The sequence below is a fragment of the Panicum virgatum genome, chromosome 9N (assembly GCF_016808335.1).
Source record: "Panicum virgatum strain AP13 chromosome 9N, P.virgatum_v5, whole genome shotgun sequence".
In the NCBI taxonomy this organism is placed as follows: Eukaryota; Viridiplantae; Streptophyta; class Magnoliopsida; order Poales; family Poaceae; genus Panicum; species Panicum virgatum.
The window spans coordinates 26,951,118-26,961,689 of NC_053153.1; the positions used below are offsets into that span (position 1 = coordinate 26,951,118).

At 51.2% G+C, this 10,572-nt stretch overlaps 1 long non-coding RNA gene across 1 annotated transcript; it reads right to left on the reverse strand.

Moving 5' to 3' along the window:
- Nucleotides 1-748: 748 nt before the first annotated feature.
- Nucleotides 749-2,530, reverse strand: LOC120692754. The gene is made up of 2 exons (XR_005682718.1): nt 1,390-2,530; nt 749-1,228 (listed from the first exon to the last, which is right to left on the reverse strand). It is a non-coding gene; the product is annotated as an uncharacterized LOC120692754 (long non-coding RNA).
- Between the last annotated feature and the right edge of the window lie 8,042 nt (nt 2,531-10,572).

Sequence of the window (10,572 nt, forward strand, 5' to 3'; positions counted from 1 at the left end):
TGTGGCCGCGCTGGAAGCACGGCGTTGGCGTGCCGCCTAACGGAGGAGCCACGGAGGTCACGGGAAGGCCATACAAGGGATGCAACATAAAAATCGGGTCAAAGAGGGAAGTTTCAACTCTTCAGGGCCATAGAAGGGAGCCTGATTTGTTCCAGGGCCTTCCAGGGAATTTTCCCCTAAATCTCTTGTCTTTGAGTGCTATCTAAGTGCTAGCTATCGAGCTACGCAGAAGCGCGCGGCACAATTATTAGCCGGTGATCAAAACCGAAAGTTCTATTATGTAGTACTTCTATAATTTTTATTCTAATGTTAGCATTGTTCACCAATCATCAAGAACTAAGAACATGTGGTTGGAAGTTAATTACTTGATTTGTGTCATCAATGTATTTGTAACACTATTGCGAGGATAGATTACTTGAAAAGTATATTTAGCTTTAAAGTTCCATGACGTCGAGTTTGCCCGAGGGCCTTGAATCATAGACCTGGCCGTGGACGCTGTTAAGAAATAGCTAAGGAAAATATTCCAAAGTCAAACGTTTTTGAGGCACTGTTGTTCGCTACCAAATGATACGATCTCATTTGTTGAAAATGCTTTCAGAAACTGGGCCGGTGCCAAAATCTGGAGCACAAAAGAGTGACTGAATTTTAACCGCAAAAAAACTATCACATTTAAAAATATGATATGTGAATTTTAAATATAGCCGAGTACTATCATAAATCGTAGGTGTAATTGCAAGGAAACTAACTGTTTGAATAAATCATCAGTCACATTAACTGTTTAAAAATTGTTGCCATCCGGAGCTATCTATTCTGAAGAAAAAACTTTGTCAATTAAGAGCAACTCCAACAGGTTAGCAATAATTCTAGCTAAATTTAACTAGTTGGAAGGTTTGTAAAAAAATACAGAGGTTCCTTAAGAGCGGGGAAACCAACAGAGTAGGTATAATATGGACTCTTCATATTCAAATTGTGTGGGACTCTAGCGTCCGACGATTTTTTTCCTCTTTTCGGACGACGCCGCGCGTCTCTGACTCCCTGCGACGCCGCCGTGCTTCCTCCCTGCAGCGGCCCCCTTCCAATCCTCCTCTCCTTTGGTGTCCAGGCCCTGCACGCCGCCTCTGATTCATTCCTGCACGCTGCAGTTGCTCCCTCCAATCCTCCTCTCCGTCGGTGGCCAGGCAACTACGATTTTTGCAAGACCAGAAAGAGCCACCTACAGCAGGCCGTCCTGACCATCACAAAAACACGCGATCCAAAACAGATGAATGTAGAGCTTAAAAGTTTACAGAACATGTTCTTAAAAAATGTGGAGGCAAAATCTATGTTTGCTGATTGTTCCTGCCTAGGGCATGCAACTTGAATAAAATGGGGCCATATGCAAGTGTTCACCTGGTCATATCTACAAATTCTAGGTGACTACTGATCCCTCATTACCTGAACTGGACAAAATGCTTAGCATGATTGAGATCAATTCAGTGAACTGAGTGAGTGAACAAACCTGAACTGAATTCAGTGAACAGGTCACTGAATTCGTCATGCATCATGAAACCTGAACTGAATTCTGATATTCACTAGCATAGAGAAAACATGGTCACTGGCAGCAAAACAGCAGTATTTCTGATATTCACTAGTGAAGGAAAACCATTGTTATGACACGAACTAAATCTGTCAAGTTTAAGCCTGTCACAAAGTAGCATATATATATGAATATATATGTCTGAACCTGTCAAGTTCAAGCCCTGACACAAACTGAACCTGTGTTCAGACTGCCAATTTCTAATTTTCAGTAGTAGCACATATATATGTATATCTGAAACTGTCAAGCACATATGCAAAATATGCAGGCACATACAAGCAACTCTCATGAGCAAAAACAGGCATACTTTGAACAAGGGCATGCTGCAGTTTCAGCAACCATCTACCAACTGGACTTGGCTGTTTGTGGGAGGAACTACTCGACAGCAGCGCATCAATCTGACAACGGAGGGATCAAATTCTCCATTGGAGCGATGGGCCTCCGGATCGAACCTTTCCCTGAACATCTTGACCAAAGGGAACAGTACCGGAGGGAGGATTCCACATCCCCGCCGCACGATCTGCCGTCGACCAGCGCGGCGGCCTGTACATGAGGACGGCGGGGATCCTCGACGCCGGGGGGTCCTCGACGGCGGGCGGAGGCACGGCTCCCTGGGCAGCTCGACGGTGGGCGGAGGCACGCCTCCCTGGCGGCTCGACGGCGAGCGGAGGGGTGCCTCCTTGGGCGGCTCGACGGCGGGTGGAGGGGCGCCTCCCTGGTCTGCTCGACGGCGGGCGGAGGCACGCGTGCCTGGGCGGCTTGACGGTGAGCGGAGGGGCGCCTCCCTGAGCGGCTTGACGGCGGGCGCGGGAGGGATTGCTGGCGCACGGGAACGGCGCGCGGGAGGGCGACGGGTGCGCGCGAAAGGCAGGATGGCGAACGGCGGGGAGTAGGCAAAGAAGCCTACCGGCTTTCCCGGGATGGAGGAGAAACAGAAGCCACAAATTTAGTCTCTGTTGGAAACGAATTTTTACCACACTCTCTCTCTTTTTACCACTTCAAAGTGATTTACATAAGTTGTTGCATAGCCCACATAAGGAGAACCTAATGTTAATCTTGCTACGTTGGGTCAGGAAAAGAGTGAAAGCCCGAGCACTGGTGATCTGTTGGGGTTCCTTCCTCAGCTAGATGGGTCGTTATGACTTTCAGATTGTTTGTCCGACCCATGCACGGTATGACTCAGCGCGCGGGTCCATTGTTGGTGTAGGACACTCTTCGTACAAGGAATGTCACAACAGCTTGATTCGTCAGGGACGAAGCCCAGGTCAAACAATCAAGACCAAAGTGACAGCACGAAAATCAAAGCATCAATGTAATTGCTTTGTATTCAATCATTCTCTGCACAGTTACAGGAGGGATATTTATAGCCCAACGGCTCACCTACCCACTTGCTAAAATTTCTACAATACCCTCTAACTGCCACAAATACAGAATATTCCGTGGGCTTTTAGGTAACATCAGGTTTACAAACACTTTATGGATTACAGCTGGCCCGACATGTGGGCCTTAGTCTTGCTCCAGGTACTTCGCCGTTGGGTGCCTTCGATCGGGACTTCGGGCCTGGCCTTCGCCGGACGAGTCCGTCGCCCTTCCTCCGTTTGGTTACCCTTCGTCCTCGCCTCTTCGCTGTCTACCCTTCACGGTTGCGCAGGACATGAGTTGATCGTCGCGTCGCTGCTCTGGGGCCTTCGCCGAAGGCACTTCGCTCTGAGGTCCTCGCTTCGGGGTCTTCGCTTCGAGGTCTTTGCACGATCGTCTCGTGCCTCGTCGTGTCCCGGCGTCTTCGCACCGTACCCGAAGGTGGCTCCCCCAACAGTAGCCCCTCGAGGCTTCGGGTGCTCCTTGGGGCGCCCGAAGGCTCGACCATCCGGCGCGTGAAACGCAGCCTCAAGCGCCACCCTTCGGGCGTGCGAGCATGCGAGGACGTCCTGAAACTATGGAGTCAATAAAAAAGAAAAAAGGAAGGCCTGTTGGCGAAGTTAAGTAATGTTTCTGTCCTTTTCCACAAAATTGATCAAAATAATAAATTTGAAAAAAGATGCGGATAAGGTTTTTGACAAAGGATGGCGCCACCCCCGCACCTCTTCGGATTCCTTCTATGTGGTGCTAGGGCAAAATTGACATTTTACGTAGACAATGCGCCCTCCCAAGCACCACGGGCTGAGGGGCCGGTAGTATATAAGCTGGCCCGCGCGCGGGGGGGGGGGGGGGGTCAGAGCTCACGTCCTCCACGCTTCAGCCCCTAGCCTCTCCGACATCTTTGCGCGGCGCTGATTGTCTGGCTCGGTGCAGCTTCCTACTTCGGGCGCGACGGATTCTTCCGAGGACATGGCGCCCCACGAAAGAGTTCGTTTTCCTCCAACTAAGATCCTCGGAAAGAGCTACATGACTCAAGGCATGATCGATGACCTGGAGAAGCGAGGTGTCCTCAAAGCTGGCCTCGCGCGGCCTCCTCCGGACTGTGAGATTGAAGCGAAGCCTGGCCCTGACGAAATCGTAGTCTTCCGTGACTTCTTTATCGCCGGTCTTCGCTTCCCGTTGGATCCGGTGGTGGTTGAAATTTTCAAGCTCTTCGATGTCTACACTCATCAGATGACGCCAACAGCCTTCGTTCGGCTGAACCTGTACATGTGGCCGACGAAGACCTATAAGCTGAAGCCCACTGCCACTGGCTTCGCTCGCCTTTTCAGATGCCACTTCCAGCCGAAGATGGTGTTCGTGAAGGAGAGCGAAGAGGCTACATCTTCGGAGGCGGAGCCTCAATTCGGTGTGTACACCTTCGCTCTCCACACCAGCGTTCCGAGCCCAGTCGCTGCCTATCGCAACAGGTGGGGGGAGTGGACTTCAATGTGGTTTTACCACAAGGTCTCCCTCAACGAAGCCGCGCGAACCCACCCTCTGGTAGTGAAAGAGTTCGGACCGCTCCGGGAACAACCCCCGTCCATGGAAGTTGACGAAGGGACGGAGGAAGCGAAAGCTCACGTCGCGATGCTCCGCGAGGTGTCCAAGGTATTTTCGACACGAGATATTGTTGAGGAGTATATTGCTTGCAAATGTTTTCCCGTTTGCGAAGGGTGGTCCATAACCTCGTGGGCGGGAAAAGAGAGGCGTGTGGGTTGTCTTCCGATGCCCAATTTCTCAACATCCTTCGGGATTGCGAGGGACGGTAAGCCCCTGGCCTTACCTTCGCTCGCTTTTTTTTTTAATGTTCCTTCGTCTCTTTTGCGCAGGTGTTGACCCCGTCGCTATAGAAATTCTTGCGGACGAAGCTATTGGGGACGAGGCTGCGAAAGAACGGACTCTGCTCGAGTCCAAGCTGGGGGGCACTCGGACCAACATTGTGTTTGCCTTCTTCGAGATTGAGGCCCCTCGGCGCGCGGCCGACGCTCGACTGGCTGAGGCCGAGGAGAAGAAGAAAGCGAAGGGGGAGCCTTCGGGTGTGGCTGGGGGCAAGCGCAAGAAAATGTCCAAGGACGGTGGCAACACCGGGGCCCTGGAGAAGAAAAAGTGCAGGGGCGAAGGTGGCGGGGCGCTTCCCAAAAAGTGTTCCCATCTCATTGATGCTGTCCTCACTCAGTCCTCTCTTCGCAGTACAGGAGATTCTAGAGATAAGGTGGAATCGAGCGGGGACAGTGCGGTGGTCACGCGAAGCCCCGTTGCTCCGATCAAAGTGGCTCCAGAGCGTGCGGTACCCGCTTTGTCGCTTTAATTTAGCGAGCCGGAGCCGGAAAGTGATGACGAAGTCGCACCGAAGACTCACGATGCTGCTGGCTCAGCTGCGGAAGTTGAGAAACATGCCGAGAAGATGGCTTCGTCCTCCTCGGGCGAAGAGGAGGAGGAGGAGGAGGAGGAGGAGGAGGAGGAGGAGAATGTTAATGTTGTGGATTCTGATGCGGCCGCGAAGAGGAGGCAGTTCGCCGCCGAGGGTAGCTTAGAAGTCTCGGACTCCTCGGACAGTAGCGGATATTTGATGAGTCAGTCTAACCCTTCTGAGATTGTGGAGGCTCTTGGGATGAGACACGCGAAGATAATTGGCGGCCAGGTTGTCGGGAAAATTCGCTTTGAGAGCGGGCAGCACGAGCGGGACTACCTGGCCGAAGCGGGTGGCTCGTTCTGTTTCCCGCTCATGGAGTGAAGGCTCATGCTGACCGGTGCCAGGAACACTTTACGATGTGCCGAAGACCTCGCGCTGAAGTCATATGTTGCGGCGAGGTGCGCCAGCCGACTGTTGGATGCGGAGCGCGATCAGCCTCTGCGCATTGCCAGTCTGGAGCAAAAAGCTTGTAGCCTGGAGGAGGAGAAGGCCACGCTTGAAGCTGAACTGTCTGCTTCGCGCCAGCGCGAAGACTGAGCTACAAGCCGCCCGCCGCAAAGTCGAAACCGCCAAATCTGAGGCAGCCGAGCTTCGCCGGTCGCTGGAAGCGAAGACTGAAGAGCTAAAGGATGCGGAGTGTCGTGAGTAGGCTGCTACGTAGGCGGTTAATGCATACTACGAAGCCGTTCGTGCTGGTGCCAAACCCCTGCAACGCGATATCATCGCCTTCCTTGGAACTGTTGGCCTGTATGCCCCCGACCTCTCTCCGACTGCCAACTCAATTTCTATTTCTGAGCTGTTCCACTGGCTTTGCGCCTGTGTCACCATGGCTACATCCGGCAACCGTGCGATGGGTGACCTTAGCGCTGCGGTGGCGGTGCGATCCCTTAGTGCTGCGGTCTGCAAACTTCTTCCTGAAGGTGGCGGTGCTGAGGCAGTTGTGACGAAGACCCAACTCCGGTCGATGCGTGATGCCGCTTTCGAGTGGCCTTCGCCAGACGAGGTCCGCCCTGAAGCGTTGCCTCCTCTTCCGAAAATCATTGCCAAGAACTTCACAACAAGCTTCTTCAAGACAAGCGGGAGGGATCTCGTCCGCGCCGAAGCAGAACGGCTTCAGAAACAGGTGTGTTTTGGCTCGTGGTATTGTAGCTTTTTGTTTGTCTTGGTATTGACTTCGCATTCTTTTACAGCTTCAAGACAATGCCCAAGCCTTCGCAAGCTCCTTCCTCAGCCCTGCCAATGCTGGAAACCTGCAAGGTACTTCAGCAGGCGGCGCGACAGCGACTGCCGCAGGCGAAGGTGGCCTTGGCGCTCCTTCAGCAGACAATGTAAATGCCATGGGGGCAATGACTTTTGGATGTAACTATTTTGAAGTAGACAAATGTTTTGTAAAAAACTAATGCCTTCGGTGTCTGCGCAGGACCCTGCACTGGAACCTGTACGGATCACCGAAGGTACCTTGCCTTTATGGATGCGATTTGGTTATTTTCTTGTTGCCGGTCAGGCCTGGGCTAAGTATCATTATGAGCATCCCTGGGGTTCGTTTGCGGAATGGTTGGAGCACTTGGAGCGGAAATATGATAGGGATAACGCGAAGTCCAAACAATTTTGGGCTGAGTTTTCGCGTGACTCGGAGAAACAAGCTAAGATTCTTGCTGATAGGTCACTTCGTCGCAAGACGAAGTGTATTTTAGACACAGAGCGCCCTTATACACCCGCGAGGGGTCTGCTTGAACCTAAGCCGGAACCTGTCGACGAAGTCTCTGACGTTGGATGCTTTGCATATCGTTTGCAAGGGGACATTATGTCCGAATGAGACTCACGGCGGGCTTCGCTCATTTTCAAGACCGGAATTCGAAGAATATTTGCGGAAGACGGCCGAAGAGATAATTGACCGCGCGGTCCGCATGGTCATCGAAGATGTGGACCACATTGTTTTCGTAGAGGAAACATCGAGTGTAACAATGTAATCAATTTGATGGGCGAAGCCCTTTTTGTAAATATAATTGTGTAAATGTTGTTTGATCGGGATGTGAGTCCCTTCGAGGACAGTGTTGTTTTTGTAAGCGAAGCGCCACCCCCCCTTCATTGTGCTTGGAGGATGGTATTTTTTGTTTCGCGAATGTGGGTCTTCGGCTACGCGAATCCCTACTTTTTATTTTATTTTTCGAAGCGCCACCCCTATTAAGGTGAGTACCTGTCCCTTCGAGGACGCTTTATAGTGCTTGCGAAGCGCCACCCCCTTTTGCGTGATCGGAGGGCGACATTCATAATTGAAATGATTCTTATATATTTTGTGAAGCCATTTATAATTTGCGAAGCGCCACCCCTATTTTGTTTGTTCGGGGTGCCCCACGACTACAAGTACGCGATATTTTTGTTCGCGAAGCGCCACCCCCCTTTTGCGTTCTTGGAGGGGTGGGGCACATTACTTTCATCATTTCGAAGGTTTTCAATGCCTTCGGTTTTCACACGATGGTGCTTTCTGTGCCCTCGGCTCTTTGGCGCGGAAGGAATTTTATTTGTGGGGGGCCTCCAGTTCTTTAGCACGTTTAGGCAGGCCCTGGGCCTTCGGCTTTCGCTCGATAGGACTTTCCATGCTCTCGGCGCTTTTGCGTGGAGGGACTTTTTGTAGGGGGCCTTCGGCTCTTTAGCACGCTTAGGCAAGCCCTGTGCCTTCGGCTTGCGCTCGATAGGACTTTCCCTACCCTCGGCGCTTTGGTGCGGAGGGACTTTTATTGCCTTCGGCACTCTGTGCGGAAGGTCTTTTCGATTGGGAAAAAAATAAGAATTGAGGCCCAAGGGTGCTGCGGACCGTTCAGCTCTGCGAGCCCTGGTCTCATTTCTCGAAGTGTTAATCACGCACAACACACCGATGACTCCCCCCTTCGCTATGACGAAGGGGGATAGATGCTTTGGTGCCTTATTGAAGGATAGTTTTTTATGGGGACCTTATTTATATTTCACAAGGGGTTACATCAGGTTGCCGCTTCGTTAAAAACCTCACACCTTCGGCAATCACAGCGATTGCGCGAAGGCTTCCCCTGTGAGAAAAAGAGTACGGGCTCTTGAATACATTGTTCAAACTAATTGAATAATATTACAATTTATTACAAAAAGGAATATGAAGGGAGACTAGACATAGTAGCGCTGAAGCATGTCTTTGTTCCAGGAGTACGGTTCTTCGACTCCTTCAAGTGTGCGTAGCCTGCAGGCTTCAGGTCTTGCCATCGAAGTGACCAGGAAGGGTCCTTCCCATTTGTTGTGCATTTTACCTTGTTGCTTGCTCTTCGGGATGCGACGGAGTACGAGGTCGCCCTCTCTGATTTCCCGAGGCCTCACCTTCTTGTTGCGCCACCTTCGGGTTTCCTCCTAGTACCTGCCGAGGTTGATTGCCGCTTGTGTCTTGATGGCTTTGATTGTATCGATCGTTGGTTTGATGTCCTCGTCCGGCACTTCAGTTCTGTACGACCCATGTCGAAGTTCTTCTGGTGTCATTGCGTCTTCGCCGTAGAGGAGCTTGAAAGGAGTGAATTTTGTTGCTCTCGATTCTGTCGTGTTATGAGACCAGATTACTTTTGGTAGCTCGTCAACCCACTTGCCCTTCAGCTGTTCCGTGATGTTCTTCTTGCTTCCGAAGAAGATGATACTATTCGCTCTTTCGACTGCCCCGTTTGACTGCGGATGGTACACTGAGGCGAAGCACAACTTGGTGCCCAATTGATGACAAAACTCTCTGAATGTGGTGTAGTCAAATTGCTTGCCATTGTCAACTGTTACTTCTTTGGGTACGCCGAAGCGGCATACGATGTTCTGCCAGAAAAATTTCTGCAAGGTAGCAGCCGTGATGTCGCGAAGTGCCTTGGCTTCGATCCACTTCGAGAAGTACTCTACTGCGACTGCTGCGTACTTGAAGTTTCCGGGAGCTATTGGGAGGGGGCCCACTATGTCGATACCCCATCGCGCGAGGGGCCAGACCGGAGGTATTAGATGGACTTCTTCTGGTGGGAACTTGCTGTAGTGGGCGTGCTTCTGACAATTTGGGCAGGTGCACACGATTTCGTGGGCATCCGCCACGGCCAAAGGCCAACAGAAACCTTCGCGGAAAGCTTTTCCCACCAGAGCCCTCGTGCCGATGTGCGATGAGCACATTCCTGCGTGTATTTCTTGTAGCAACTGCCTGCCTTCGACTTGCGAGATACATTTCAGCAACGGTGCACAGACACCCCCTCGATACAATGTGTCATTGACTATTGAGTAGCTTCGTGCCCGAAGGGCAAGTTGTTTTTCCTCTTTCTCGTCCTCTGGTAAGAAATGTCCTCGAAGGTAAGCCATTATTTTCGACCTCCAGTCTTCACTTGAAATTGCATTAACAAACTTTGCCGGCTCTTCGGCACAATTTACTGAACCACTTCTGATTGTTTCAAAAAACACATCCGGAGGCAAAGGATTATTCTCTGCTGCTGCCTTCGCCAAGACATCTACCTGTTTGTTCTGTATTCTGGGGAAGCTTCGCACACTGAAACCTAGAAAATATTTTTCCATACTGCGGACAGCTGCCATATACTTCGCTAGCTCTGGTTTGAGTGCTCTGTATGTCTTGCCAATGTGGTTAGTGATGAGCTCGGAGTCGGACTTGATAGACAGCCTCCTTGCCCCAAGTGCTCGTGCCTTGCGAAGGCCTAGAAGCAAGCCTTCATATTCTGTAACATTGTTTGTGCATCCTGGAAATTCCAGCCTCCCTGCATACTTGAGCTGAGTCCCCAAAGGTGTTGTGATGATTGCCGAAGCACCTGAGCCATTCTTGCAATAGGCTCCGTCACATTCTAGCTGCCAGATTGCTTCAATCACCGGAGGGCTTTGCGAAGGTGCTGACGGTGTTCAGTCAGCAACGAAGTCTGCCAAGACCTGAGATTTGATTGTGCTTTGTGGGACAAAATCAATGGTGTGCGATGCCAACAGCGTTGCCCATTTTCCGATTCTTCCTGAAGCCTCTATGTTCTCAAACATGTCCCGAAGGGGCAAAGATGTTGGGACCTTGATCTTGAAACTCTGGAAATAATGGCGAAGCTTCCTAGCTGCCATTACCACTGTATAGGCCATCTTCTCCATTTCAGAGTAGAGCAACTTCGATCCATTTAGGGCTTCGGATACGAAGTAGATTGGTAACTGTTTCAAACTG